Source organism: Helianthus annuus, chromosome 17 (genome assembly GCF_002127325.2).
Source record: "Helianthus annuus cultivar XRQ/B chromosome 17, HanXRQr2.0-SUNRISE, whole genome shotgun sequence".
NCBI lineage: Eukaryota > Viridiplantae > Streptophyta > Magnoliopsida > Asterales > Asteraceae > Helianthus > Helianthus annuus.
Window position 1 is genome coordinate 8,389,093 of NC_035449.2, and position 7,130 is coordinate 8,396,222.

Here is a 7,130-nt window from a genome sequence, read left to right on the forward strand (position 1 = left end):
CTGTGGCGAGAAAGGGCACTTTAAACGTGAGTGCACTCGACCAACAAAACACGGCAATCACAACCCTTTCAGAAACCAGACGAACGTGAATGCCCAACAAGAAAACCGTGAGAGGAGGATGGTGGCAGTGAATAACAATCAGGGACAGCCTGGAGCTACCAATCACAATCGGGCTTTGGCTGTTCAAGCTGATGAAGGATGTGACTGGTCAGTTCAGTTTGGTGATGGTGATCAGGGAAGTGGAACTGCATTGTATGCTAAGGTCATCGAGCAGGTTCAAAAGGAAGAATCTTCTGGAAGCGATGACAGTTCTGGTTATTCTGGCAGTTCGGATGAAGAAGGCTCTGTTTCTGGGGATAATCACTCAGAGCCTGATGTGAATGAAGAAGGAGATGATGATATACAGGAGCTACTGAATGAAGCTGATGAGCTTAAATGTCAGAAATCAATTCTGATTAGGAAGGCTGCTGCTACATCAACGGAAATGGAAAAGCTATTCTCTGAAGATGGAGCTTTTTCTTTTCAAACTGCCTTTATGGCAAATGGTTCAGCCTCTACTAGTCAGGTAACTTCTGAACCTCCTGCTCCTAGTATTTGTAAATCATGTGCAGAGATGAAGCTTGAATCAGAAAAGCTTCATAGTCATAATCAGAATTTAGTTATTGAACTGTCAAAATGCCAAGAGGCAAACATGGCTTTAACCCGGAATGAAAAAGAATTTAAATCTGTAATAGAAACATTAAAGAAAAATGTGTCCGAGGTTAACAAAGTAGTTTACCACAAACAAGTAAGTATAAATGAATACATTAACCTTGTGGAAGAAACTAAGAAGCAATTAGCCATTGCCCAATGCAAGCATGATGCGATCAAACAGAAATTGGATAGTTATTCTAACTCCCGATTTGTGCTTGATCACATCATAGACGTTCAACAACTGAAAGGTGACGTGAAAGGTGTAGGGTATAAGGCGTGTCCACCCCCTTTGATGGACAACTATACCAAGATGCCCGATGAAGAGGAAATGCCTCGGTATGAACCCAGTGTACCTCTTGATGTTGAGGAATTTACTACTGGCCTTGGGTTCAAACCGGACAATTCATCGGAGGGCTCATCTGATAACAAAGGAAAGTCATCATGTGCTTCAAATCAAAGTCCTCCAACCATTGAGGACTGTGATTCTTCAGATGATGAATCAGATGTGAATGACCAGGATGAATCACTTGATGAGGCGAAAGGAGTAGAAATTCCAATTGAGAATCATATTCTTTGTGATCCTCCTACTCCTGTCGTGCAACCTGTTGCCAAGAAAGTGATAAATCCTGTCAAAGATGTCAAGAATGACAAAGAAAGTGTGTTTGCTGTTAAAAGCAATGATTTGTTGTACACCTTGGTCGGAGATGTTAAGATTTATTCAAACAATGATTTTCCAATTAAAAATGTCAATCCATCCCTGATTGATAAAGTTTTTGAAGATAACACAAGCAAGTTTTTGGGAAAGACGATCCCTGGAGTTACTGTAACTCAATGTGATCCAATTCCAAAAGCTGAAATCAGAAAACAATTTGGAAAACAGAAATCACCGACAAAGCAACAACCGATTGCTTTTAAGGGTAAACAACATCAACTAGCTCCAAAGCCAAAGGCTAAGGTTGAAACAAAGGGAGCTCGTAATCAGAAGAAGGGCAAAGATGTTAAATTTGTAGCATCAAAGGGTACCGATAAAATTGAGACTTTCGAAAACAAATCAAACACCGATTTTGTACAAAAAGTCAAGATTTTGAAGCGTAACAGTGATAACAATTACACCCAACACACAAACGGGTGTGATGAACGAGCAAGTACCTCAGGTTCTACAGGTTCGACATCTGCTAGTCGAACAAATTCTCCTAAGTTTGTTGAAAGGAGAACTTGTTTCAAATGTGGGAAGTCTGGGCACATCATTAAAGATTGCACAAACTTGCCCAAACCAAATTTTGTTGAAAGAACCCCCTCTGAACAAGGCCACTCACAACGTCGTACTGTTTCTCCAAAACATGATAAACGCACTATTCAAGAGCAAGAAACAAAACAACGACGTAAAAATGTAAAGGTGATCGAAAAGGCCTTAAAACCGGAAACTGTTAAAAGGAAACCTAGTTTGTCACAACCATTAAAACCAGAAAATGTACATAATACACACTCTGGTAAACAAAAACAAACTTGGAAACCTAAAACAGGTAAAGGTTCAAAGGGAGGTGTTGTGCTTGACAATTATCAAGAGGTTGAAATTACATTTCTTGATTCTCAGGGGCAACCCAAGTCTATGAAGGCTTGGGTCCCCCTCTCCAACTAATCTTTGAGTGAGTGTGCAGGAAGTTCCAGGAGGAACTATCGATAGTCTTAGGATTGTTGATAGTGGAATGTTCTTGCACAAGATAGGCGACAGAAGAAATTGTTGCCTTTGGTGGAGAGAGGGAAGAAGAAAAGAACACAAAAAGTCTGATGAAAGAATGTGTTTGAATGAAGTTGCAAACTTCGACCAAATGAAGAAAGTGCCGAAAATTTGGTCATTCTGGTTTTTGATCGGGTCCGCAGGAACGAATGAAGTGAAATGTGTGTCGATGCCTTGGAGTGCATTGAACATCCGCACACCATTTCTGAAAGAGAAAGTCACAGACCTTCGCTGGTGCAATATGGAAGACCAGCCGGACCCGGAGGTTTACGACCTTGTTGCTGTCAAGAGATTAGTCAGTAGCTACAAAATCGACTTTGAAGTCCACACCGGGTGGATATCAAGTTTGGGAGAACACTTAGATTCCTTGCAATGCATGAAACGGTTGCAGGATACGGTTTTTGAATTTCTAAATCTCTCCTATGCTTGTCGATATTTAAGCTACTTTGTGAATTATTATTATCTCGAACAGCACTCTTTGACCTGACACGTTGATCTCGAATATCATCTCACACGTGATTGTTTCTTTGTGAAACTCGTCAATGTTGTCATGGTCCGCACCGCTTACCGACATGCCAATTCACTTTTCCAAAATTTGTTAAATCTTTTCGGATAAAACTTAATTTTGGTAAACGGCATTAAGGTCAAGCAAGAGTAAACCAACATCGGAAAATCATTTTTGTAAATATCTTTGTGTGTTTTTAAATTTGTCTTAGTTTGTTGATTTTAGGGGGAGTAAATCCAAAAATCGGAAAATACAAAAACATCGAAAAATTTCAAAAACACAAAAACAGTAGAAAATCAAAAATGAGTTTCCTGGAGAGCAAAAGAGAAAATGATAGTACATCAGTGGTCTATCCTAACCTCTTTAAACCTTAAATGAAAAGCGATAAGCAGCTCTATATAAGATGTATCGGTAGGCTCACAATCATTTTAAAGTGTGCAGGGTGTAGGTCCAGGTTTCGGGATCCAACCCGTGATTTTCGTGTTCATGTTCAAAGATGGAAGAGATAAGAGAGGATAAACATAACAAACTTTGTATTAATCCGGTAGTAAACATTACAAGTCGGCCCGGTTACATGACAACCGAACTAATACCAAAGAAGTATACATCCGGGGAGAAACCAAGTGGTGATTTCTCCCGGTGAGGTCTCAGACCTCCATTCTCTCTCTAGCACACACTTGTGCTCTCACTCTTATGTTGCAAATGACAAAGTGTTGGTATTTATACCAAAACAAACACTGCAGGTCGAAGGATCAGACTGACTGGTCGAAACATCATCCTTCGATCAGACAGTCTTCGAAAGATACTCACATACCTCGAATGATATCCTTCGATATCCTTCGAGGTCCATCCTTCGATGGGTATCTTTCGAGCTCATCGAAGGATATTCATAATCCTTCGATGCCTTATCCTTCGACACCAATGACAACACAGCAACTTTGTCTAGCAACACACACACACAGTCAAACCAACAACCCTCTCGTTTGACCACTTCAAACGAGCGGGTCTATACACGTTCGCTTGACCGTTTCACTAACTATTACAAATTCAGCATAAAATAAAACTAATCTATTCGACAAGCATCGGACACAAAATCTGCATCAACAAATTCCCCCTTGTCCGTTGCTGTCGAATGCTGAAAATGCAACTGCAATCGATCTTCAGCCAAGTATTCATCTTCTCTGTGTAGACAAATTCCCCCTTGACCGATGATCCAGGTAAGTAGCATCCTGATGCTCATTGTATAAGATTTCCCCCTCAAAGTACGCGTATCCGTGTTGAGTGTTGTGCAATTTCCTCAAAAGGATCAATTGACCGATCTTCCGCTGATCTTCCAAAACTCCAACCGGCATATGATAAAGGTTCCATTCTTAAACAACTGCATCAAGTCTTGATCTTCAAGTGTCTGTGCAAAACATTCCACGCTGAACCGTTTGAATCACCAGAAGATCATAAACTCTACCACCTGAGATTGCGTTTAGAATTTTACCGAAGAAATTCAACAAATGAAAAAATTTTTATCCCCCCATTTCTTTGGCAAAATCTCTAAACCTTAACAGATTCTTTCCACTTCAAAGAAACTGTCGTCAAATATTCACCAATTCCCTCCACCAAGCGGAACTGTTGTGTTTGGCCCATAATAGTCACGTTACCATGTTTGTCATTGCATCGGTAACCGTGACTACCCCACATTTTCAAACATCAAGTCTTCATCATCTCTTGTGTTCATCATGCTGCATCACCCCGCGTGTTCCCAAATCCCGTACGAATTTTGATGTTGAAACTTTGAAGCCCGGTATGAATAATCCTTGCGAACACCCGACCCGACTCCAAGTGAATTAAATGATTAACCCCAACACACTGTCTGAGTTCATAAAATTCCACAACATCTGGATCCTTCGAAACACCTGCATCAAACGAAAGATAAACACCAAGACAGCTTCGAAAGATGATCTTTCGAAGTCTTTCGAGCACATGTCACATATCTTTCGAGCATCTTTCGAGCACATGTCACAGATCTTTCGAACACCTTTCGAAGTTGGACATGGCTGATCCTTCGTACACTTCAGAATTGATCCTTCGAAGTCTTTTTGATCCTTCGAAGAACTGATGATCTTTCGAGCACTCCTGTTCATCTTTCGAATCTCCTTGATCGAAGGATGATCTTTCGAGGTCGAAAGTTATCCTTCGATGGTCCTGACACAAGGACAGAAAGTACGACAGGTGTCAGAAAAGTTGATGTGGTAGGTGACCAACTTTCGCAAATTTCGAAGCATGAAAATTTGAAATTTGAATTTTGTTTTATCCTTCGAAATCTGTTCAATCTTTCGATGGACAAAACACCATCTTTCGAAAATTTGAAGCTGTCAAGAACATCAAGAACACGGTGACGGTGAGATCTGCAGATCCGACGAAAACACTTGTACACGTTGTTTTGATGAAGAAAACTTGAGTATTTTAGAGAAAAACATAAAACCCAACACCCGGTTTAGCACAGATCTGGATATCCGGGTCCAGATCTGGGTTTTTCTCATTTTCACCTTTTTACATCTTGAACAAAAACCCATAAAAATCACAGATCTAGAGCACATGTGACTTAGTAAACGGTTAGTTTTACTAAATCGGGCACCATGGCTCTGATACCAATTGTAGGTCCAGGTTTCGGGATCCAACCCGTGATTTTCGTGTTCATGTTCAAAGATGGAAGAGATAAGAGAGGATAAACATAACAAACTTTGTATTAATCCGGTAGTAAACATTACAAGTCGGCCCGGTTACATGACAACCGAACTAATACCAAAGAAGTATACATCCGGGGAGAAACCAAGTGGTGATTTCTCCCGGTGAGGTCTCAGACCTCCATTCTCTCTCTAGCACACACTTGTGCTCTCACTCTTATGTTGCAAATGACAAAGTGTTGGTATTTATACCAAAACAAACACTGCAGGTCGAAGGATCAGACTGACTGGTCGAAACATCATCCTTCGATCAGACAGTCTTCGAAAGATACTCACATACCTCGAATGATATCCTTCGATATCCTTCGAGGTCCATCCTTCGATGGGTATCTTTCGAGCTCATCGAAGGATATTCATAATCCTTCGATGCCTTATCCTTCGACACCAATGACAACACAGCAACTTTGTCTAGCAACACACACACACAGTCAAACCAACAACCCTCTCGTTTGACCACTTCAAACGAGCGGGTCTATACACGTTCGCTTGACCGTTTCACTAACTATTACAAATTCAGCATAAAATAAAACTAATCTATTCGACAAGCATCGGACACAAAATCTGCATCAACACAGGGTGATATAAATCTTAATCGACTGAAGACCAGGTGGGAACCATTCATTGGCATATGGTCTTAGTACCGAAATTTCGTTTGATAGATTGCCGAGGTTCTGAGATATTCGGTCTTTATGCTGCTTATCATCTGGGTATCATGGTTGTATCTTTTACCGAAAAATAACGGGGACGCAAGTCTAGATCTTCCATGATACTATACATACGTGTACATATTGCATACTGCATTCGACCTCAATAAGTGATAAACAATCACATGTCCAACTCAAATAAGTGATAAAATATCACATTTATCCGGGTGTCAAGTTCGTCTCTCTGCTGTACGGAAGTACTGACCTGTTCACGGACTTGCACCTGTGCCCTCATGCATATGAAATTCAAGTTCCTCATCAATAAGTGATTATATCACAAAGGACTTGTTTTCAAATCAAAATAAGTGAGTATCTCACAATTTATACGGTCAAACAGATGATAATCGGTATACTCACCGGTAAGATGAACTCTCGTGCATACCTTGATACGGGAATGTGTCGTGATGTGGATGAACACCGGTCGGTAAGTATAAATCATACATTAACGTATCCTCTAAACATGATTACATCTGATAAGTTGAGCTTAAGTGGACAACAATACCGATAATTGTTATAGGATGCTTATCTTAATGTTAACTAACTGAACAACAAGAGTGTTTTGGCATGACCGTACACTGATATGATTCTCTTACCCTCGAAACTCACAAAAAGAATGTTTGTATATATTTATTTATTTACTGCTTAATCTTTATTGTTTTTCTTTTAAACAGTTTCGTCGTTTGGTGCATATCAGCACGACATTAGCGGTGATGTCGTTTGATAACACTCAAAGGATTTTAAATTGTTGTCTT